The sequence below is a fragment of the Monodelphis domestica genome, chromosome 5, assembly GCF_027887165.1.
Source record: "Monodelphis domestica isolate mMonDom1 chromosome 5, mMonDom1.pri, whole genome shotgun sequence".
NCBI classification, from domain to species: Eukaryota; Metazoa; Chordata; class Mammalia; order Didelphimorphia; family Didelphidae; genus Monodelphis; species Monodelphis domestica.
Window position 1 is genome coordinate 268,967,890 of NC_077231.1, and position 26,140 is coordinate 268,994,029.

Sequence of the window (26,140 nt, forward strand, 5' to 3'; positions counted from 1 at the left end):
CTATATTCTTAAAAGGGAAAGTATGGTCATTTAACAAAATAGAATAATTCTGAGCATTTATAAAGAAAAGACCAGACCTGAACAGAAAATTTTATACCCAAACACAGAACTCAAAAGAATCATCAAAAGGTAATTAAGAAAGGGGGGGGGGAATAATACCAAAAAAAACCCATATTTTTTTAAGGGACCCAAAAAGTTTAAATGATATGTATCCCTATAAGAAAAGAAGACATTGGTAACTCTTAAAAATTGTTATCACCTGGATATCTAGGAGAATTATACTTAGAGGGAACAGTGACAAACTGTATAGGATGAAATACCAAGACATAAATATGTATATAGATATATGTATGCATAAATATATATGTATATACACATATATACATCTAGAGCTAAAAAAAAGAGGTTAATACTAAGAGAAATGGGAAAATAAACAAAATGGGGTAAATTTATATGTCACAAAGAAGCACATGGCAGGAGGGGGAGAGAACATCAATACACTGGTAGGGTAAAGAGGTTGGAGATAGGAAATACTCAATTCTTACATGCATTGAAATTGACTCAAAGAGGGAAGAATAATCAGATACATTGGAGCAGAGAGTTGATTTGTGCCCTATAGGGAAATAGGAGGGTAACAAATGGACTGGTGGGGAGGGAAGCAATACAAGGGAGGAAGAGGGTGGGGTGGGGTAGTTCAAAAAGACTCTAAAGAAAATAAAAGGGGAATAAGAAGGGAGGAGGGGTAGAAAGGGAAGTAAAATAAAGGTGGGAATTAGGGGGACTGATTAAAAACAAAACACTGGTGTAGAAGGAAATAGTGAAAGAAGAAAAGGCAGGACTAGGCATAGAAATAAAAATGCTGGGAAATACACAGCTGGCAAACATAACTCTGAATGTGAATGGAATGAACTCACCCATAAAACACAAGCGAGTAACAAAGTAGATTAGAAACCAAAACCCTACCATTTGCTGTCTACAAGAAATACACATGAGGAAGTTAGACATGCATAGGGTCAAAGTAAGACAATGTAGCCAAATCTATTGGACATCAACGGATAAAAAGAAGGCAGGAGTCACAATCATGATATATGACAAAGCCAAAGTAAAAATAGATCTAGTCAAAAGAGATAGGGAAGATAATTATATCCTGATAAAAGGCAATATAGACAATAAGGTAATATAAGTACTCAACATGTATGCACCAAATGGCATAGCATCCAAATTTCTAAAGGAGAAACTAGTGGAGCTCAAGGATGAAATAGATAGAAAATCTATACTAGTAGTATACTAGACCTGAACCTTCCCTTATCAGAACTAGATAAATCAAACCAAAAAATAAATAAATAAATAAGAAAGAGGCAAGAGAATTTAATGAAATCTTGGAAAAGTTAGAGTTAGTAGATATGTGGAGAAAAATAAATAGTGACAAAAAAGAAGACACTTTCTTTTCAGCAGCACATGGTACATTCACAAAGACTGACCATATACATGGGCATAAAAACATTGCAAACAAGTGCAAAAGAGCAGAAATAATAAATCCAGCCTTCTCAGACTACAATGCAGTGAAAATAATAATTAGTTGTGTACATGTAGAGGCAAATCAAAAATTATTTGGAAATTAAACAATATGATTCTCTAAAATCAGTTAGTTAAAGAACAGATCATAGAAATAATTAATAACTTCATTGAAGAAAATGACAATGATGAGACATCCTTTCAAAATCTATGGGATGTGGCCAAAGCAGTACTCAGGGGGAAATTTATGTCTTTGAGTTCATATATTAACAAATTAGGGAGGGCAGAGGTCAATGAATTAAGCATGCAAATTAAAAAACTAGAAAATTAACAAATTAAAAGAAGACTAAATTAGATATCCTAAAAATTAAAGGAGAAATTAATAAAATTGAAAGTCAAAGAACTATTGATTTAATGAAGAAGACTAGAAGCTGGTACTTTGAAAAACAAATAAAATAGACAAAGAACTGTTCAATACAATTTTAAAAAAGGAAATAAGAAAACCAAATTGACAGTATCCAAAATGAAAAGGAGACCTCACCTCTAATTAAAAGGAAATTAAGGTAATCATTAAAAATTATTATGCCCAATTAAATGGCAATAAATATGGCAATATAGGTGATATGGATGAATACTTACAAAAATATAAATTTCCTAGACTAACAGAGGAAGAAATAGAATACCTAAACAACCCCATATCAGAAAAATAAATTGAACAAGCCATCAAAGAACTCCCTAAGAAAAAATCCCCAGGACCAGATGGATTCACAAATGAATTTTATCAAACATTCAAAGAACAATTAATCCCAATATGATGCAAGCTATTTTACAGAATAAGCAAAGAAGGAGTCCTACCAAATTCCTTTTATGACACAAATATGGTACTGATTCCAAAGCTAGGCAGGTCAAATACAAAGAAAGAAAACTACAGACCAATCTCCTTAATGAATATAGATGCAAAAATCTTAAATAGGATACTATCAAAAAGACTCCAGCAAGTGATCATGAGGGTTATTCACTATGACCAGGTAGGATTTATGCCAGAAATGCAAGGATGGTTCAATATTAGGAAAACCATCCATATAATTGACCATATCAACAAGAAAACCGACAAAAATCACATGATTATTTCAAGAGATGCAGAAAAAGCCTTTGACAAAATGCAACACTTATTCCTATTGGAAACGCTAGAAAGCATAAGAATAGAAGGCTCTTTTGTAAAAATAATAAACAGTATGTATCTAAAGCCATCAGCAAACATCATCTGCAATGGGGCTAAACTAGATGCCTTCCCAGTAAGATCAGGAGTGAAACAAGGATGCCCATTATCACCACTATTATTTAACATTGTACTAGAAACACTAGCGGTAGCAAATATAGAAGAAAAAGAAGTTGAATGTCTTAAAATAGGCAAGGAGGAGACCAAATTATCACTCTTTGCAGATGACATGATGGTCTACTTAAGGAATCCTAGAGATTCAACCAAAAAGCTAATCATAATAATCAACAACTTTAGCAAAGTTGCAGGATACAAAATAAACCCACATAAGTCATCAGCATTTCTATATATCTCCAACACATCTCAGCAGCAAGAATTAGAAAGAGAAATTCCATTTAAAATCACCCTAGACAGTATAAAATACTTGGGAATCTATCTGCCAAGACAAACACAGGAACTATGTGAACACAACTACAAAACACTTTCCAAACAATTAAAACTAGATCTTAATAATTGGAAAAACATCAATTGCTCATGGGTAGGATGAGCTAACATAATAAAAATGCCAATCCTACCCAAATTAATTTACTTGTTTAGTGCCATACCCATTGAACTACCAAAAAACTTTTTTACTGAATTAGAGAAAAACATAACAAAGTTCATTTGGAAGGACAAAAGATCAAGGATATCCAGGGAAATCATGAAAAAAATGTAAAGGAAGGTAGCTTTGCAGTCCCAGATCTCAAACTATACTATAAAGCAGTGGTCATCAAAACAATATGGTACTGGCTATGAGACAGAAAAGAGGATCAGTGCAATAGACTTGGGGTAAGTGACCTCAGCAAAACAGTCTATGATAAACCCTAACATCCCAGCTTTTGAGACCAAAACCCACTATTTGATAAAAACTGCTAGAAAAATTGGAAGACAGTAGGTGAGATATTAGGTTTGGATCAGCATCTCACACCCTACACCAAGATAAACTCAGAATGGGTGAATGACTTTAATATAAAGAAGGAAACTATAAATAAATTAGGTAAATACAGAATAGCATACATGTCAGATCTTTGGGAAAGGAAGGATTTTAAAACCAAGCAAGAGCTAGAAAAAAAATCACAAAATATAAAATCAATAATTTTGATTATATCAAATTAAAAAGGTTTTGTACAAACAAAACCAATGCAACCAAAATTAGAAGGGAAGCCACAAATTGGGAAACAATCTTCATAACAAAAATCTCTGACAAAGGTCTAATTACTCAAATTTATAAAGAGCTAAATCAATTGTGCAAAAAATCAAGCCATTCTCCAATTGATAAATGGGCAAGGAACATGAATAGGCAATTTTCAGTTAAAGAAATAAAAATCATTAATAACCACATGAAAAAGCATTCTGAATCTCTTATAATTAGAGAAATGCAAATCAAAACAACTCTGAGGTATCACCTCACACCTAGCAGATTGGCCAACATGACAGCTATGGAAAGCAATGAATGCTGGAGGGAATGTGGCAAAGTTAGGACATTAATGTATTGCTGGTGGATTGTGAATTGATCCACCCATTCTGGAGGGCAATTTGGAACTCTGCCCAAAGGTCACTAAAATTCTGTCTGCCCTTGTATCCAGCCTTAGCACTGCTGGGTTTGTACCCCAAAAAGATAATAAGGAAAAAGACTTGTATAAGAATATTCATAGTGGCACTCTTTGTGGTGGCAAAAAATTGGAAAATGAGGGGATGCCCTTCAATTGGAGAATGGCTGAACAAATTGTGGTATATGTTGGTGATGGAATACTATTGTGCTCAAAGGAATACTGAACTGGAGGAATTCCATGTGAACTGGAACGATTTCCAAGAAGTGATGCAGAGTGAAAGGAGCAGAACCAGAACACTGTACACAGAGTTTGATACACTGTGGTCCAATCAAATGTACTTCTGCATTACTGGTAATGCAGTGATCCTGAACAACCCAGAGGGATCTATGAGAAAGAACACATTCAGAGGAAAAACTGTGGGAACCGAAACACTGAAGAAAAACAACTGCTTGATTACATGGGTCAAGGGGATATGGTTGGTGATGTAGACTCTAAATGAACATCCTAGTGCAAACACCAACAACATCAAAATAGGTTTTGTTCAAGGACACTTGTAAGACCCAGTGGAATTGCATATCAACTACAGGAAGGGTGGGGGGAAAGAAGGGAAGGAAGGAATATGTTTCTTGTAACCAAGGTAGTAGTAGTAGTAGTAGTCTCTCAGTAACCGAGGATGACGATTGTCTTTGTGCGTTTTCATCTATGGTGTATGGATGAATGTACACAAAGACACTTGTGTGTGAATGAGATTTAAGTGGAAAAGTCGATGCACAGAGACAATCCCACTCTCTCGGTGTTGGAAGCCTGGGTCCATTGGCACGAAAAATCGTTACACCTGGAGACTTCCTCAGTGGCATTGGATGGCCATGTTGTCCTTTGTGCTCCACACGCCCTAAGCACTCCACAGTGCTTTGCTGCGTCACCATCTTAGCCATTGGACCTTCTTATTGGTTTCTTCAGTCTGTTCAGACGAAGCAGTCTTCACATGCTGGGTGAGCAAAGCCCTGGTTCACCAGGGGTCGACGACCCGATGGTTACCCTCACAAGGTCTAGCTGGCCTGTCGAAGCCCTTGCCTGGGGTTTGGCCGCTGCCACATGCTAGCACCTACTGGGAGCCACAAGTGAGAGCTGGGTGTCAGGTAAGGGTCAGAGGTTGCAGAGCTGCCCTAAGAGGGCACGACAAGCCCTCCATACCAGAGATACTACCCCTCCCTGAGCACCCCATACACAGTGGAAGAGAGGAAGAAGAGCAGTAGAAGGAGATCTAGCAAAGAGAGCATTCTAGGCAAAGGGGACAGTCAAATAAAATGCTTGGAGTCTGGAATTGGAGTATCTTGCTTGTAAGAAGGTCAGTATCACTGAAAAAGAGTATTCGACCAGGAGTAAGGCTCAAAAATGAAAAGGCAGGAGAAGCATAGGTTAAATTTTATATAGGACTAAAATATACCAAGTTATTCTTAAATTCTGAAAGAAGTTAATAAACTTGGATTTATAGAAAGGATAGAAAGGTGGAAATTATCATAAGAGATGGTGATTAGAGAGTCAGCAAAACCTCTATCTATCCAACTATTAGGAAGTTTTGTGTGCCACTTTTATCTCCTTTATATAGCCTAACCTGTTGGTCTGATGCTTGAATTCTATACCTGGAATTCCATTTTCTCCCTTATTTTCCCTATTAGCTCTTAAATCAACCAAGGAATAATGTTCTAAATTGACTAAATAAAATAATTAATTTTTAAAATGACTACTGGGTTCAGCTGGGTAGCTCAGTGGATTGAGAGCCAGGCCCAGAGATGGGAGGTCCTAGATTCATATATGGCCTCAGACACTTCCCAGATGTATGACCCTGGGCAAGTCACTTAACTCTCATTGCCTAGCCCTTACTGCTTTTCTGCCTTGGAACCAATACACAGTATTGGCAGATGGTAAGGGTTTGTTTGTTTTTTTAAAGAAAGAAATGACTACTATATACAATCTATATCATATTATCTACCTTCTTGGAAAGGGTGGGAGAGAGGGGAGAAAAAAAGAATGAGACATAGATTTTTGGGCAGAGCAAGTGGGAGAATTTGTTTCTCTCATATAAATATGTTTGTTATAATTTATTTCACATTTATAACAAACTATATGTATTATATCATTGTTTTGTTACTTATTATATTATGTTATATAAAAAATGGTAACTCAAAAAATATACTGGTTACATTGTACTGGTTTACTGACTGCCTGCCACTGTCATTGCAAAAGCAGAAGGTAGCAAGTAATACAGGAGTATGTACCATTTTGGTGGGGGGGGGTTGTCTCTTTCATGGGCTATAATTGGTGGAAAAAAAGATCAGAGCATGAAGTACCAGTTGAGGATAAGCCTCTCCATACTTTTCATAAGGAGACAGTTTTTTTTATGACCAAAATACAGCATCAAAGCAACCAAGCTTTGCTGCTGACAGTAAGACAGGCATGTAGGATAGGTGGGTGAAAAACTTTGACTTTATTTCCTTACTACCATTTGTTTTGGTTGAAATCGATTTACAGCTAAATCAGAGAGCATACTGGGAGAATATGAGTTTCCAGACGAAAAAGCTTTGATGTCCTCCAGCCATAGGGGCCAAATTTGAGGACACTCTGCCCAGCCTGTTTTTTTTTTTTAAATCTGTTATGGTGGCTAAGATGGAAGAATGGTCAGCTTGCCCTTACAAGAGTGATGTTCTAGTCACATAGCTACTAGACTGAAGCTGAGATATCTTAGCTGGTCCTAAAAAAGATGATACAGATGCAAGAGTAGAGAGCAATGCTCAGCAGAGACTACATATCCAGATGAGATGCCACCCAAGCAACAAATAAATCCTCTGAGGTCAGTGTGATGATATCACCAGAAGACATAGGAATCCTATTGCACTGAAGCTGTGACTTGTACCTCTCCCCATATTCCCCTCATGTGGGTCCCTCATGCATGACTCCTGCCCACGTATGTCTATTTGCATGGAGTGTGTGTGTGTGTGTGTGTGTGTGTGTGTGCATGAGAGAGAGACAGAGACAGAGACAGAAAGACAGAGACAGAGACAGAGAGACAGGCAGAGGGAGTGAGACAGAGAGAGACAGAGACAGAGACAGAGAGACAGAGAGACAGAGAGACAGACAGACAGACAGACAGACAGACAGACAGACAGACAGAAAGAGAAGAGAGAGAGATGCCCTAGGTCTGTGGGGAAAGTATTCTCTTGCAAATCTTTTCACAATTTCATCAAATCCCTTTGCTTTGAACTTAACTGAATCTCCTGGCTGACTAGAAAAAAGTTAACACATCAGTGGGTGCTCATGAGCTATTTTTTGAGTGAATATAGACCCATAGAGTATGAAGAACAGAGAAGCAACTCTAGATACCATCAGTGCTACATGTAATCAAGTTGGTCCTCAAAAAACACAGCTTAATAACAGGATATATTTCAAATCAGTACATAATAGTACAGAGGTCCTTTACCTGGGGAATCTGTAAACTTTTTTAAATTGTTAACTATTTCAATATACTTAATTGTGTTTACAATCTTATTTTATTTTATGCCTTTTAAGATATTACTCTGAGAAAGGGTTCATAGACTTCACCAAACTATCAGAGGAGAATGAGACACCAAAAAAGGTGAAGAACCCCTCAATATATAATGATGAAGTTAGATGAAGAACTCAGAATATAATGGCAGGGTTTATGCTTCACTGGCATAACCTCTGAGACCACTCATGGTTGCCTCTATTTTTTTTTCACTTTTACTTTCCATCTTAGAATCAATACTGTGTATTGGTTCCAAGGAAGAAGAGTGGTAAGTGCTAGGCAATGGGGGTTAAGTGACTTGCCCAGGGTCACACAGCTGGAAGTATCTGAGGTCACATTTGAATCCAGAACCTCTCATCTCTAGGCCTGCTTTTCAATCCACTGAGCAACCTTGCTGTCCCTGTCACTTCTATTCTTCATTGAGGCATCAAAGTAGGAATTTTATGGAACAACATACTAATTTAATACAAGGATCATTAATTAATAGCCTCCAAAGTATGAGGCACTGTGTTAGAAACTAAGGCTACAAAAATATTTTCATGTTTTTATATATATGTATATCCATACATATTATGAATATTTTGGGTTGTCTTCTTCCATTAGAGTATAAGCTAGTTGAGGGCAGTGTCTTTCATTTTTATATGTGTATTCTTCTTAGCACTTAACACAGTACCTGGCACATAGTAGGGCCTTAATAAATGTTTGTTGGCTGACTGACAACTGAAGATATAGAACTTCATTTACAGCTATTATTGGCCACTATCCATACTGTTAAATAATTGATTAGAACCAGAAAACCTGTGAAAAGTCACGTATTGACTCATGCACTATATCGACACACTCTACCTCCAGGGGCCACTGGATTTGAATGAATTGGGGGGGGGGGGGATGAAAGTCAGGGCAGTTGGCCTTGCTACATTTTATAGGAGCAGCTTTTAATTATTTATTTTAATGACTTATATTTAATTATTTAAATTAATCTGTGCCCTAGGGCCAGTATTTCTCCCTTCCAGTCTTTTGTTAGGTCTATAATTAGATCATGATTTCCTAGAGAACAAAAGTCAGGTCTCTCTAATTGATTAGCATGCAACCCAGAACAAGCAGTCATTTAATACATGCCTGATGAATGATGATGACCCAGTTTTACATTTGGCCTTGCTAGCAGTTAAAGATTTAGACAGAGGAAAGAGCCAGGAGACCCACAATACCAGTGGCTGCATTAGAGCCATCAATTCAGTGGTTAGATGTCAGCCTGACATCTTTTTGACGCTTAGTTCTCTCTCCCTTTAAGGAAAAAAAGAAACCCAAACCAAAATAAAATAAAAGTCTGATTTTTGCAATGTGGCTATTCAAAGCCAATGGAGAAGGATAATTTTCAGGAAGGCAGACTTTCCAAACTGACCTCTGGTGGCCCTGCCCTGAGTGAGAACCATGATGCTGTATATGCAGCATCCTCCCGCCCTTGAGCCAGGGAGATCCTCCCTCCCCTAGAAGAATAACTAAACCTGAGTAGCATACAACCAAAGGAAGCTTTTATTCACTGTCTCTGTATTGAAAGAGCAATTTGATGGGAATAAAAGCTTAAATTCAGAGTTTGTATTAAAAGCCCGAAAGTCTGAAATCCATAATTTAAAATCTGCTGGGTCACCGCAGCTCACCTCTTCTTTTGCCCATTTTTTTTCACAAGGAAGACAGCCAAGACTCAATTACATTATTTGGGAAGAAAAAAAATTCTACATAATGGCTTATCTTTCTAATAGACAAATGGTCTTTCGGGGAGGATAAGGAGATGTTTCCTGTTTTATATTTGATGATAATGCCTTAGATTGGCATGACACTATATAACTTATGCAAAGCACTGTCCCTCGCATTATCTCATTTGATTCTTGTAACAACTCTGGGAAATAGTTAAGAGTTAGTTCTATTATCTCCAATTTATAGATGAGGAAATTGAAGCTCAGAGGTGTTAAGTGATTTGCTGAAGGTCACACAATTGTCGGAGTCAGGGTTTCAATCCCCCATCTTTTGACTTCAAGGCATTACACTGCCTCTTGAAAAGTAGAAAAGCCCCAATCTCTAGCTCATTCTGAGGGACATGGGTCATATGTATATTCTTGGGATCTGTGCTGATTTTCCCTTAGGGCTCATCCCCCAAATTGGATCCTTGATCCCATCTAGCAGGTCTAGTGGGAAAAAGGAAACCACAGGAAACCCTTCCTCCCCAACCTTCCCATCAACACTCTCATCTCTCACCTACCTCCTGGCAAGACCTGAGCCCCATTTTCATCCTCAAGAGAAGGAATCTGGAGCTCTCTACTACAACCCTTGAATCTGTTCCATAACAGTGGTGGGCTAAGTTCCTTCAGTAAGCCTCCTTCTATTCCTGACCCACTCTTGAGAGGACATGACCAAGAACACCACTTAGATGAGCAGAGAACCACTCACTATAATCCTTCTGGTAAGATGGATGACTGCTAGTGCTTTCTGCCTTCTGGTACCCTAAAGTTTACTTAGACTTAATCTTTGACCTAGCACCACACCCTCCAGACTTAGAGGCCTTACTTTCTACTTTGAAAAGATATCCTCCAGACCCTGAGGCATTGCCTTTTGACCTATCAATGAGCCTTATGGATTCTTAGGTCTTCCCATCAGCCCTGCAGTTGCCCACTTAGGACCTCCAGCCCCTTCCATCCAATCTATGGCTGAACTCTGTTAATGGAGTTGTCTCCCCCAATTTGACTTTGAGCTCCTTTTAGAGTAGACTGTTTTGCTCTTCGATTTTTGTTCTTCATGCTTAGTACAATGCTTAATAAATATTCATTCATTCATTCATTCATCCATTCATTGATCCATTTATTCATTCACACCAGCCAATATTTCACCTTTGGCAAATGCAGACTTTTATATTACAGAGTAAAGATTGGGAGGCACCTTGGAACAGTGGTATGAGTTTTGACTCTGGAGTCAGAGGACCTGGGTTAAAAATCCCATCTTTGCTACTCACTTCCTATATGACCTTGACCAAGTCACTTAACCTCCTTGGATCTCAGTTTCCTCAACTATGAAATGAGGTGGCTAGACTACAGTCTTTTTGAGGTTCCTTCTGACTCTAAATCTATTATCAGACAGATGGTTTGGGGTAGGATATAGAGAAAGAAATGTTAGGAAAAACTTCAAATTCTTCTCATTAGAGAGTGAAACTGACTTTAATGCCAAAGGTTTTTCAACTTGAGGTTTTGACTTTGAGTGACCCATACACCCTACAGTATTTTTTCTTCATTCCTCATCACAAGAAACCTCTCATTTCCTGGCACTGCTACAGAAGTTCTGCCCTGGGTAACATCTGTCTTCCCCATTTTCATACTGTAAGGATACTTTCCTTATCTAGATGGGGCAACTTAAGCTATATACAATATAACCTAGAACCTTGAAGGATACAAATATGACCTTTAAGCAACAATAAAAAGACAACATTCAAGATATTATTAAAGGTAATATCTAGCAAGTTTCTTGATCTCTCAAGACCTCAAGCTCTTTATCAGTATATAATGGAATGGACTGGCCATTGAGGAAGATCATTTGAGCATGGACAGATATTCCACACCCATTTTTGATCTAAGAAAACATGTAGAAACTTGGAAGGAGCTGGTTTTTGGCCATGATGACTTGCAATGTACTTTTTTAGAGCACTAGGGCTAGAAGAAACAGTGACTTAGAAGTTGTTGATTCAGAATTGATTGTCCACAAAAAAGCAATCTGTCTATTTCTCAGGATCTTTTCTTTAAGTCTTTGAGGGGGCAGAACTGTTTTGAACTGCTCCCAATATTCAGGTGGGGAGCTGGTCCCAGGAGTTAAGGAACATTGACCCTCTCTCCCACCCAAACATGGCAGCCATGAGCACTTGACTGCTTTTGTCTTTGTTTTTATTCTTTCCTGATTGTGGGTAAATTAATATTCTTAAGTGGACATGTGAACTAATAAATGCAGAAGGCCCATCAAAAGTGCTATAGGTAACCATAATGAGTAGCTGAATACACCAGGTCTGGCAGCAGTAATCACAGGAATTAGAAGGTAACAGAATAGCTGTCTTGAGATAAAGGTACCCAGATTGCAATGTTGTAAGAACTGTTTGTTCTGAAGAGATTGCAAGATGGTAGCCAAGTCACCTGTTCAATACACCAGAAGACTGCCTCATCCAGCTGAAACACCATCCCCCATATTGAAAAAGTTCAACTAACCTGCCTGTAAAATGGAGATGCCATGCCCTCTGAGGAGTCAGAACATATGTACAACAAAATAACTCATCCATCATAACAGGCCCATGTTAAACTTCTTAAGGACTCCACAAATGAGTTCCAGGGCCAGAAGTTGGGAGGTATTCTTTTGCCACATATGGTCCCTACATGTGTGTCACACAACCATTGTGTGTGTCACACAACCATTGTATTTTAAGTTTGACTCCATACTCCCTTGATGTATACAGGAGAAGGGTATATATATGATTTTGGGGGGGGAAAATATTTTGTACCAACTGTTCCTGCTATACCTTCTCAGTAAGTAACTTTTTAAAATGTCAATTGAGTCTACTGACTGATTTATTAGGTTACACACTGGTGGGGGCTCTTGAGTGAGAATATTAAATATTTGTCAGGTTGCCCCTCAAACTAGAGTTGAAGTCGTTGACACCATCTGGGTCCCCATCCTGCCAATACAAGTTTTAAGTTGGTAGGCTGACACTAGAAGAGGTGCTTCTTACAAACTGAAGAGGTTGGACTAGATAACATCTTGGGTCTAGATTTAAATTCTATAATTGTATGTTTAAGAAGAATGAGTCATTTCCATATCAAGTATTTGGAATAAAATATAAAATATTCTGGAACTTAAAGGAATAAACTTTAGTCACCTGGACAATGCATTTATATGGAAAACGTGATCATTTGAAGAGGCTGGATAAAAGAGATATTAATCTATGTCTGATTGTGGTAAGTAAGGCTATCGTAAATGTACTGAGCACCCAGGATGTGATTAATGAGTATTTTTATTGATTGAAAGCCTAGTTAATCATTATTGCTGCATTTTTGGCTATTCTGATAAAAATTTCATGGTGCTTCATATTGACCTTTTGCCTGAACTAAGGTGGTGGCTATGCAAGTCAAGAGAAGGGGTTGAATACAAGTGAGAGATGTGGAGATAGAAATGGGAAGATATGAAAAATGATTGGATAAATGGGATAAGGGGGCAAAATCAGTAAGTTTGGGCATGAAAGACAATGAGTTGTTTTGGACATAATGAGTTTGAGATATCTCTGGCACATCAAGTCCAGTCAAGAAGCATATGCTAAATGCTTACTAGGCGCCAGGAATGTTTCTAAGGGTTAAAGAAGATCAGATTTGAATTGTCAGATAGACAGGAAAAGAGCTCACAAGAAAGAGTAGATGGAAGGTTAAGCTATCTTCTGCCTTCATCTACAGATTTCTTATCTAGTCAAATTTAGAGCTAGGGTAGGCCAACTCCCTCTAACCTTGGGCACCTAACTCTATTCTCCCATACCATGTCAGGAGGTAAACCTCAGATAGAAGAAATCCAACATCTTAATAGGGAATTTTGTAGAAAATAGAATAGGAAGTGAACCTGGAGTCTTTTTCAGTGCTTTTCTAATACAATTGTTGAATTTCCAATAATAAATTCATTTAGGGAACTTCATATCCTAACTTTTCTCTTTTCTCTCCATGCTAACTAAAAGTTTCTCCCCAGAAATGCTGACCATAATTTTTTTTATCAGCCTACAGACCATAAGGGCCAGGTTATCCCAGCATCCTGACTGAGCAAGGACTTTCAATGCTATTTGACTCAGCCCATACCTGAATCAGAATCCTTTCCACAACATCCCATTTTGGGTAATTCCACCTTCACTTGAGACCCCATTGCAGAGGATCATATGATGCAATCATGGAAGTAAGAATCATTCAGGCACACAATAATCATTTAAGTGTTAAACACTGATTCTTCACAGTGATTGGCAAGGCAAAATATTCCTGCTACAAAGGAAGAAAAGGTTTTTCTTCCCTTCTCTTTCTAGGAAATTCCTGTTTAGATGTAAAACTTATAATGGATGTCTGAGGGATAGATGGGAAAACTTTATATGTAATGGTTTTCATTCAGTGCTGAGGCCAGCTCTAGGTGAGGATCCTTGGAACCAATCTTCTCTCTGAACTCCTAAAAATTCTCACAAGCAACATTACATAGAGCCCAGAAAGCCTGGAATTTCTGTGCCTCAGTTTCTAGGAAACAGAAATTCTTCCCTCTGTAATCCAACCTTTGGAGAACCATCATTTTTTCACTCTCTGGGTCAATAAGTCTTATTAGCCTTTCTCCTTTCTCATTATACTCATTTTTGGTTTTCTCTTGAAATGTCACCCCCAGAGAGGGGAATGACTGTTAACCTTAACAAGCTTTTGATGATTCAAGTTTTTTATGGAATCTCCTTTTAGTACTAGCTCCAGTATCTAACTATGGGATATATATATATATCTATTATATAATATAACATTATATAAGGCAATATATGTATGTATATATATTGCCTTAGGAATCAAATGGAAAAATCTCTAAGTTCCAAGTCCAGGCCATCCTTCCCTCTTCTAGAGGAGATGTTACAGTCTCAACAAAAATGTCTGCTGCTGTTCCTATCAGAAACAGACTATCTGATTTCATTATCTATTGCTCTGACATACTATGAGTATTTCTACATTCTTATGTTCCTTATAAAAATAATTTTTGCCAGCTAATTTAGCTATTTAATGTAATTCTGATAGTTCTGTAATGACTGGCACTTAAAAGATAACTTTTGAAGAGTATATATCTCAACCAACTACTCCTCCACCATTATTATCTTTGGAGTTAAAGACAGAAAGCTTTAAAATGCAAATAAAAGCTTTAATAAATCTTCCTGAAGTGACCATTATGACTTCCTAAATAGACCAGTAATTTTTAAATGAAAAGAGAATGCAGAATGCAACGAAGAGGGATGTTTATTCATTGAGAAATAGTATATTTTGAATAGCAATACCATGCAAATTATTTGGGCTGAAAATAAGACTTTATTCAAAAATCTATTCCAATGAGGAATTTCAAATGCATTTCTGAGATCATGAAAGAGTCTTTGATAAATGAACCCATAAACAAACTCTGTTCAATGACCCTTTAGCTATTAACTTTAAGTGAAGCTTACCACAGGGAGAATTATGTGGTCAAGCTCTGTTCTCATTGTTCTAATGAGTCAAGTGCTTTTTTTTTAATCAACAAAATAATAGTTGGGGCACAACTCTCTCCTAGAATTAGGCCAGAATACTCCTGTTAATATTTTGGGTTCTGTGAAACACTTCTCTACAACTGAGAGAAAATACTAACTTTCTGAGTCTTTTTATTTAATAACAATAGCCATCCATTTTGTGAAAGGAAGAGAATCTAGAGTCTTTTCACTGGTTTCCAGATGTAGTTGGTGAATTTCCATTAATAAAGTGAACTTCCTGCCCTAACTTCTCTTTTTTCACCCCATGTTGGCAAGAAGCCTCCGTAAGAAACTCATACATCCTATCCACGTTTTCTTTCAGCCTACAAACTACCAAAAGCCACACAGTCACACAATCCCTGAGTTATTAAAGATGTCTGAGGCCATCTGATCCTACCTACACCTGAATAAGAATCCCGTCTACACCATACAGTAAGAAGTCATTCAGCCTTTGAGGTCTCTAGTCAGAGGAATCCCATGACATCCTCAGGAAACTCATTGCATTTTTTAACAATTCTAATTCCTAGGATGTCTTTTCTCTTCACTTTAAAATTGTCAATCCTTGCTTCTAATTCTATCCTCTCCAGTTAGGGAAAACAAGTCTAATCCCTAATATGTTCTTCTTTAGGTTAAATATCCCTCCCCCCAGTTCCTTCAGTCAGGCCTTATCTTGGGCCCTTCACCATCTTTGCCCCACTTCTGTAGACATTATCTAGATTATAACTGTTCTCCCTAAAATTTGGTGCCTGGAACTGGAAAGACGGCTCCAGATATAGGTTGGCCAGGGCAGAGTAGAATGGATTGAGCCCCGGCGGATACGTGGTCTCTCTTAATGAAAGCTATGATGCTTTTCAGCATTCATGTTATATCCTTGACCCATATTGATTTTTGAATCTACTAAATCCTCTCAAACATTTCCATATAAACTGGTATCTTACCTCACCCATTTTATAATTATAGTTTATTTTTTGAACCCGAGTCCACAGGCTTACGATCGCCATGACCTTAAAGAAATGGCAATGTCAGAATCATAACACTTGTAGAATAATGACTCAGAGTAACCAGTCAATGAAATTCTCCTCACAAAAATATATGTGGAAGGCATAGCAGGTATAAATTCAGGCTGACCTAGCAGAGCGATTTCTGAATATCTATTGCCTTTGGAAACACACACCAGCTTTTCCTTGGTCATCTCTAAGTAAAAAAGTTGACAAAGCATGACCTTGCTTCCCCCCCCCCCCCATTTATGAAAGAAGATAAGCACACGGCTTTGGGCAGTGTGACTATGTTTGAGGAATTTCATTTGTTTGAGGTAATTTCTAGTGAAAGCTTTACTGATTTCTTGAAAAATAGCTTGTGAAGAGAGCACGAGCTCAACAAATCCAAGGTAATGGAAGAATGACAGAGAGGCGACAAAGGTGCACATAAAAATGATTAAAAACACTTACTAGCTATTCCTTCTAATAGGTCATTGACTGACAGGACATCCATAACCTTGGAAATTCTGAAAAGAAGGCTTAGTATGTAGATAAATGATTTCAGTAAAAAGCTGATCTATTTGAATGAGGGAGGGAAAAACCTCCCTCCCCCTAGTGCAAACTGTAAAAAGAAGCATTTTTTTGTAGAATTCTCCAGTCTAACTTCATGCAACCTACCAATATAAATCCTTCCTTTTTTAAAGGAAAATAGAATGAGCACATGATCACTGTGAGTTTCCTCTCTAAAATGAGAAGCAAAGTCAAAATGACCTCTAAGTTCCCTTCCAGGGGCAGCTAGATGACTCAATGGGTAGAGCACTGGGTCTGGAGTCAGGAAGTTCTGAATCCAAATCTGGAGTTCATACACTTAATGGCGGTGTGATCCTGGGCAAGTCATTTGACCTTTATTTGCCTGAATCCACTGGAGAAGGAAATGACAAACCACTCCAAGATTTTTGCCCCTCCCCCCAAAAAATAATCCACGAAGAGCATTGGTATGCTATGGTCCTTGGGTTCACAAAAAGCTGGACATGACTGAATAATAACAACAAAAAGGTCCCTTCCAGTTCTAAAACGCTGATCTTCTAATCTCATTATTGAAGTAGAAAAAGATCAGAGATCTGGTCATTTCCTGAGCATTCCTGAAGAAGTCACTATGTGCCAGGTGCTACAAAGACGAAAAGGAGGCTGCCACTGATCCTTCCGGAAGCTTACATTCTATCAGAGCAAGGAACATATAGAGATATGTATATATGTGTGTGTGTGTGTGTGTGTGTGTGTGTGTGTGTGATTGTTCTCCCTAAAATTTGGCACAAAGAACTGCAAAGGAATCTCTAGATAGAGTTTGACCAGAGCATAGTACAGTGAGTCTGTCATCAGTGGACACATGGACTCCTTTAATGAAACATACATAGACATACACATATATTCACACAAACATACAGAGACACATATACACATGTGTCTATGTATGTTTAGGTTTGTATATAAGCATATATATAAATGCACATATGGAACTGTATGCATACCATGTAGATATATGCATATGTATATTTATGTAGGTGCTTATATATTTAAGTATATGCCTATAGTTTAGATGTGTGTAATTAGAATTTTGTACCCTTGAACTACATTTCCCAACATTCCTCTTTTGTCCTCTCTTCACATCCTTACCTTTTTTAAAGTTTGTGTACCTCCTCTCTCTCTCTCTCTCTCTCTCTCTCTCTCTCTCTCTCTCTCTCTCTCTCTCTCTCTCTTTCTCTCTCTGTCTCTCTCTCTCCCTCCCTGTCTCTCTCTCCCTCCCTCCCTCTCTCTCTCTCTCTCTCTCTCTCTCTCTCTCTCTCTCTCTCTTTCTCTCTCTCTCTCTCTCTCTCTCTCTCTCTCTCTCTCTCTCTCTCTCTCTCTCTCTCCCTCCCTACCTCCCTCCCTCTCTCTCCCTCCCTGTCTCTCTCTCTCTCCCTCCCTACCTCCCTCTCTCTCTCTCTCTCTCTCTCTCTCTCTCTCTCTCTCTCTCTCTCTCTCTCTCTCTCTCTCTCTGTCTCTCTGTCTCTCTCTCTTCCCCCCTCCTGCCTTTGCGGTCCAGGAAACCGTTCTTTACTCAGGCTATCACTTTCCTGTACTTGAAGTGATTATTAACAAATCTTATAAAATATAATACTTGGAGTATTTGACATTAATTTTTAATACTATCTATATATATGTGTGTGTGTGTGTGTGTAGATATGTAGGTGCATATATACACACATATATGTAGATAGTTTTTAATTCCTTCTAATAGATCATTGACTAACAAGATATTCTTTACTTTGTAAACTCTGATGAGAATAGATTATATGTGTGCATACACGTATATACACACAAAATAAACATAGGAAAAATTTTAAGGGAGGCACCAGGAACTGGGACCGGAATCAAAAATGTTCTCGTGTAGAAAGTGACACTTGACCTGAGCTTCGAGGGGAACTAGGGATTCTAAATAGCTAAACTACTAACCTTCTGGTTAATCTTATCCCAGTCATATGATTTTTCCATTTTCTCATGGGGATAACATAATTCCTGCCCTTATGGCATTGTGGGGATAAGATCATAGATATTAAAGCACTTTGAAACAGTGTGGCAAATATAAGACATCAGTAGCCTTTGCGTTTTTACTTCATAAAGAGTTTAAATTATTGTTACATGTCAAAAATAATGGATTTGGGACCTGAAACTTTAATCAATGTTTCCCAAAACTGCGTGCTAAAAAAAAATAAACAACAACAACAAAAAAACAGAAAAGACATTATTTTTGTTTTATCAAATCAGCAGTAAGTTGAAAAGTAGTTCTCTGCACCACTGTGATGGCCAAAAGAAGATCAGCCACTATGTTAGGCAGTCAAGAAAAGTCAGAAATAATATGTAGTTGTCCAACAACAGAGACCTGAGATCATTTCCTGTGTGTGTTTGTAGCCCACATACGGGTAACTTTCCATTGAATATACAATGATATAATCCCAACTGAAAAATCAACAATCTTTCCTCAAAGAATCTTTGAAAGTTCCATTTCTGTTTCCTCCTGGGAAAATGCTATCCTTTCAAAATAAACTAAGGCAAAAATTTTGAGAAAACAAGAATAAAAATTAAAATGTAAATAATGGCATTAATGAATCTTCTCTGGATGAACACTGTGTCTTCTGGGACAAAATGGCAATTTTCAAATAAAAAAGTGGCACTGTTCATCTGCTTAGAAACAGTATATTTTGGAAAATGATATTCCAATGCCATACAGCAGAGATAGATCATAGTATTCATGTCACCAGAGAGTGGTGCAATCCATTATCTCTTTTGCCTCTTCCTTGAAAGCAATCTCTGTGCCACCTAGTGTTGACTGGGATTTGTTGACAAATGACATACCACAAGAGGAGAGACTGCCAAATTTATAATTTGTTCTTTAACTAATCTGGACTGGTAACCTGGGAAATTGATCAAATATGCAACTGTCTAATGTAGAGAGGGAAGTAAGTGACCTATTTGGGAATATGAACTAAGATTAATATCGTGGACTCATTTCCCCAAACTAAAAAGAAACCCAGTTATACAATCCTCAGGTTTGTTAGAAGTCTTTACCTGTCAGATTATCTTGTATTCACTTAACTATTTATATGTTATGTTCCCAAATAGAATATAAACTCTCTGAGGAAATGAGACTGGTTTCATCTTTAAGCCTGAGTACCTATCACATTGGAGACACCTAATAAATGCTTGTTGAGTCAGATTAAACAGAATGGAAAGTGAGAGGATTTATTTTTTATCATACAGTATATGTAGCCAATATATATTTTAATGGCATTTGAAACTTCCTCCAAAAAATTCATCTATTAGTTTTATAAAGGGAAGCAGCTTAAAAATAACATGAAAATCACCCAATAGAAAATGGAAAACAATGAGGAACTATGGAAAAAATTTAAGTTCCTTTATTGGTGAGATTCCAAAAAGGGAAAACAAATGAAAAACCATGCACACGTGTCTTCTATGAACCAAATCAGTTAAACACTGGGAAATTTTCTTTTTTTTTCTTTAGGAAAAAAAAAAAACATTGTTACTTTAGGGTTTTTTTAAACAGATCAGCAATTAAAATTTTTTATTTTTTATAAACAAAATCTATTTTCTCTCCACCCGCCCATTCATTGAGAAAAGAAAAAACAAATATATTATACTGAATATGCAGTCAAGGAAAACAAATTTCCAAATTGATCATTTCCAAAAAATATGTCTCAATCTTTGCCCTGAGTCCATCATTTCGCTGTCAGGAGGTGGGTAGTATGTTTTATCATGGATCCTCTGGAATCATTTTTGTTCATTGTGTTAGAAATAGTACCTCAATCTTTCAAAGTTCTCTGTCTTTGCAATGTCTTTGTTATTGTATAAATTTTTTCTGAATCTGCTTACTTCAGAACTCAGCATCAATTCATACAAGCTTTCCCTGATCTCTCTGAAACTCCTTTTCATTACTTTTTATTGTACAATATATCTCATTAAATGAACAAATCACAATTTTCTCAGTTATTCCTGGTTGATAGCTACCTCCTTGGCTGCCAGTTCTTTGCCTATATATATCAACAACTTCACAATATATTCCACATCTCATACATTGAACCCTCCCTCATTACAAAGAAAATAGTTCATGAAAACAGCTTATAAGTGACTCTAGTCTTTCCGGCTTACAACTTAAGAGTCATCCTTGACTCCTCACCATCTCTCATTCCTCCTTATTTAGTCCGTTGCCAAGGTCTGTCAGTTTCTTCTTTGCAACATCACTCAAATATGTCCTCTTCTCTCCTCAGACACCATCACACTCACTATTCTAGTGCAGGACCTCATCACTTCATACCTGGACTATTGCCATTGCCTGCTGGTGAGGTTACCTGCTGCAACTCTTCCCCATCTCAATTCATCCTATATTCTGTGACCAAAGCAGTTTTCCTAAAGTTCAAGTCTGACCTACCTCAATCAATAACCTTCTATGGCTCTCTATTGCTTCCATGATTAAGTATTAAATTCTCTCTTCAGAGACTTTCATAACCTACCCCGGTCCTCTCATTCCAGCTTTCTTGTACTTTACCATTTATTATGTACACTTCAATTCACTTGCTGTCTAGAAACAAGAAACTCCATCTCTTGGCTCCAGGAAATTTTTTCTGACTGTTCTCCATGCCCAGTAGGCTTTTTCCTCAATTACATCTCTTGACTAATCCCATTTAAATTCTAAACCTAAAATCTCCTTCCTGTAGGAGCCCTTCCCAAGCCCTCTAAATTCAAGTACCTTTCCCTCTCATTCTTATTTCTTATCTATCTTGATGAAAGCTTTTTGGGTACAGATGTCTTTTCTTGTTGTCTCCCTCATTAGATTGTGAGCTCCTGGAGGGCAGGGGTTGGTTGTCTTTTGCTTCTTTTTTTGTAGCTGACCAGCAGCTACAAAATATTCTTTCATGGGTGAGCACCAGAAAGGGACGTCACGGACTGTGGGAAAATGGATGGAAGGGTTTAAAGACTAAGAGAGAACAGAAGGAGAGAAGAAAGACACAGACACGTAGGTTTAAGTAACGTGGCATTCAGCCTGTGGATGCTGCTCTGATGGAATGAGGGAATGAGCTACAGGTGAACCCAGTTTTTATTGTAGATTCAAGGAATGGGGGATGGGAGGTAGTTAATTAAACATGTGACATGGTAGAGACTTTAACATCAACCTGGTAAACCTGGTAAACCGGATAAACGAGATGTAGGCTAAGAGAATGTAGAAGCCAGCGCCCAGTCCAGAGGTTCATTTGACCTTTGGACTGCAGGTGTGGGGAGAGGTCAGAATATCACATAGTTTGAGTACTGATGCCATTCAAGGATCCAGAAATCAATTATGTGAAATATTAGAAATCTGCCCATAAGTCTGGCACATGAACACATTGCTCATAAGAGTCAGCTTTTGAAGGCATCTTTAATACTTTCATGATTAGTTCCTACCTGGTACCCTACATTTTTGTATTCATCTTGCTTAGTACACAACTGATACACAGTAGGTGCTTTATTGACTGAGAGCATAGGCAATATTAAGCTCTTGTGCTTTCTTTCTTCTTTATCGAGAAGAAGCAAGTATGTTTCATTTGGCATCTAAAGGGTACTTGGCATATAGTAGGCACTCAACAAATGGCTATTGATTGATTGATTTGTTCTTCTGGACCAAGAAAAAATTCATCTGAGTTGTTTCTTTTTGATATCATTGTTTTTGATGGGGTAGCATTGTGTCTATTATCCTCTTGATTGTGATTGCTTTCTTCCATTGTAATTCACACAAGTCTCCTGAATTCCTCGTTTGTCTTTTCTTATGGTTCAATAATATTTTATTAAATTCATAGACTTCAATGTGTTCAACTATTCCTCCCCCTCTGTTTCTGTTTTTCACTGCTGTAAAAAGTGCTGCTGAAAATATTCTGATGCTTATGAGACCTTCCATCTTGGGTTTTTCCATATGGAAGCCTTCAGAAATCAAACATTTAGCTTCTGCTAACAGAATTTAATGTGAACAAAACTTCTAAATTTTCAAAGTCAATCTCACCTCCAAGTTGTGTCTCCTGTTACTGAATAATTTGCTACTCTCTGATGACTAGATCAGCAGATTTTTCCTCAAAGTGATTAATGAGAAATCAGTATTTCTCTTACCCTTGCCTTTCCAAAATGTGTTAGAGTGATGGTATCTTTAATCACAATTTTCTTCTGTTTTCAGCATGTACTCTTTCCTCATCTTAAATTCTTAGGGAAAGTTTGAATCTTGGGAAAAGCTCAATTTGTGTCACCTATGTCCTCTACAAATAGTTACCCAGTGGCAATCTGTCTTTAAAAGTTTGCTTTTTAGTACAAATAACATTTTCCTTTCCTATTATATCACAAACTATTCTATGTCTTCATTCAGGAATCAGATTATCTAATCGTCAATAGAACATTAGCAGATGAGTGCCTTCGGAGAAGGTGTTAGACTTGGAATCAGAAAGATCTGAGCTCACATCTGGTCTCTGATACTTTCTAGTTTTGCAGCCTTGGACAAGTCACTTAGCTGTAGTTGACAGAGGGTCATCTATAAAATGGGGATAATCACAGCACCTGGCTTCCAGGATTGTTGAGAGGATCGATGGGTTAACATATATAAAGCTCTTTGCAGACCTCAAAGTACTATTTAGATTCTTACTAGTATTTTAGTAGACCATATACAGTTATCTCAACAAGCAAAGAATCATACAATTATTTACATTTGGCTTTAGTATTAATTGCTAACATTTTAATAGTGCTTTAAGATCGGCAAAGTGAAATACATACATTAAATCATTTGGCCCTCATCACAATTCTGTGACCTATGTGCTAGGGCTGTTATTCCCATTTTATAGAAAGGAAAAATGAAGCTCAGAGAAGTTGTTATTCATGTTTTACATATGGGGAAACTGAGTTTCCGGTAGTTATTCCCATTTTACAGATGGGGAAACTGAAGCTCAGATTTGCCTATGTTCTCTCAGTTAGTAAGTGGTAATGGTGGAATTAAAATCCAGTTCTTCCTGGGACCAAGTCCTGTGCTCTGACTAGTATGCCCTGCTGTCATTAGAAAGCAGTAAGACATTATCATTTAAAAGAAAAACTCAAATAAAACTTTATTTAACAACTGTTAATCAAATTTCACTAAGATTATCACTTTCTAAGGATCTTTTTTTTAAAACTTGTTTTTGATCTAGATATCCAAGTTGCAATTCCTGGGCTAACTATACCCATTTAACACCTCAGGTAAGACCTATTAGCTATTTTGACCCCCCCCCCCCAAATTCCACTCAATGAGCTGAAATCCATGAAATAGTTCAGTAGGGTTGAAATCTGGCCTCAGACACTTCCTAGCTGTGTGACCCTAGGCAAAACACCTCACCCTTTTGGCCTCCATTTCCTCATCTGTCAAATGAGCTGGAAAAGGAAATGGCAAACCACTCCAATATCTCTGCCAAGAACACCCTAAATGGGATCATGAAGAGTCAGACACAACTGAAAACAATTCAACAGCACCACAACGAGGCCCATCCATTACTTGTCCACTGCTGCTGTTGTGTAACTGACTGCTGCTAGATACCACGTAACCAATCGTGGGGAATTATAATTGAAGCAGTAATTGCAATATAGTAATAGTGCTCATTATAATTTTTGAAATTTAATGGCATTAATTTTTAGATTGGAACTACAGTTTCAACAGTGTGGAGACATAAATCTTCTTTTTTGCTAAGATTTCATGTTTCATTCTGGTATCATTCAACAGGCAGGGGGTCAAAGAACCCAAATAAAGTGATTTGTGAGAAGATCCCCACCAGTATACTTGGTCGGAATGGATTTCATCTGAGAGAGAGGGATCTGAGCCCCTGGCTACATTCCCACCCTACTTTTCACCATCTTTCCCTTTGCCCCCCTTTGCCTTCACATAACCAGTTATCAAAGTCAATCTTGATCTGATTTGGTGGATCTTGTCCAGTTTTAGAATTTCTCCACTTTTGCCTCCCCTGCAATACATCTTGGTCTATAATAATTCTGTTATTTTGAGGTTGCTTTTGTTGCTAGTAGTCATTACAGACACAACACAAGATGACTTTTTGCCTTTCTGATGAGAACCTGGGAGCCCTCCTTTTATTTCACAGCGACTTCATTTTGTATTCTACTTATCCAATTGTCCAAGTCTATCGAGGCAGATGTGGGCTAGTTATTAGGACTATAGGTTTATCGAAGTAGAGCTGGAAGCAATCTCAGACACTATACCCCAGATGATTCCCCGAGAGGTTATGAGACTTATCCAAGGACACACAGATATTTAGTAGGAAGCTGGGATTCAAACCTAGATCTGCTAACTCCAAATCTAGCCTTTTACAAACTTCCCCTCCCCATTCTTTTCAGCTCCTCTTTATTCATTGTCTTCCCAATTAAAATGTAAATTCCTTGAGAGCAGGGACTTCCTTTCTGTTCGCATTTGTATTCCCATTGCTTACCTGTACAAAGTAAATCCTTAATAAATTCATGTTGGGGGCAGCCAGATGGCTCAGTGGATTGAGAGCCCGAGGGAGATCCTGGGTTCAAATATGAACCACTTCCTAACTGTGTGACCCTGGGCAAGTCACTTCACCCCCATTGCCTAGAAATTACCACTCCCCTGCCTTAGAATCAATACACATATTGATTGTAAGATAAAAGTATGGGTTTTTAATTATGTTATTATGTAATAAGAATAAATAATATTTATTTCTATTTATAAATATATTTATGTTGAATAAATATATGATATATCATATAATAAATAATAAAGAAACAAATAAGTGCTTGTTGTTTGCCTCTCTGTCTTTTCCTAATAGTATGTTGATTCATGGTTGACTGGACAAAGACTTTTCATTTAAAGTTCCAACAATTATTTAATTCATGTAGACTATCTAAAATATACATAATAAAATATAATATATGCAAATATACATAAAATATAAATACATATATAATCTGTAAAGATTAGAATTAATAATTTGAATATATGATTCTTAAAATTTCTATTCGCCCTTTCCACTTCTCCACTGAATTTGCTGAGGAAATAAAAGGTTCAAAGGTTAGTTTTATTTTTCTTTGCTTCATGACTTACCAAGACCACAGATTTTATCACCTAGAAGTAGGCCAACCTCCCAAGAAGTATGGCTGGATTGGTCATCAGATGGGGGCTCAGTCTGTTCTAGACAACCGAAAGACCTTTTAAACATGATAGAACCCATAAAAAGCTTGTTTTCTGCTGCTTTTGGAGAACCCAGGTTCCCCTCCAAGTCCTGATGGGACATTGAAATGGGCTCCTGTGGAGACAGACCCATCTTAAACTTCTAGAAACAGAGATTGTAGAGGTAGGGAATGAGGATGGTAGTAAGAGTAATGGTAATAATTATGTTGGCAATTGAGTAATGTTAGTAGTGGATTAGGTAGTAGTAG

General features: G+C 37.5%; 1 long non-coding RNA gene across 2 annotated transcripts in view; it reads left to right on the plus strand.

Moving 5' to 3' along the window:
* LOC130454648 (uncharacterized) overlaps nt 1-26,140 on the plus strand; it is a 49,752-nt gene that overhangs the window by 6,827 nt on the left and 16,785 nt on the right. The window contains exon 3 of one of the 2 annotated variants that reach the window (XR_008912438.1): nt 23,887-23,935. The exons of the other annotated variant lie outside the window; for it this stretch is intronic. This is a non-coding gene — a long non-coding RNA (uncharacterized LOC130454648). The remainder of the gene's footprint in view (nt 1-23,886; nt 23,936-26,140) is intronic. 2 annotated transcript variants of the gene reach the window in all.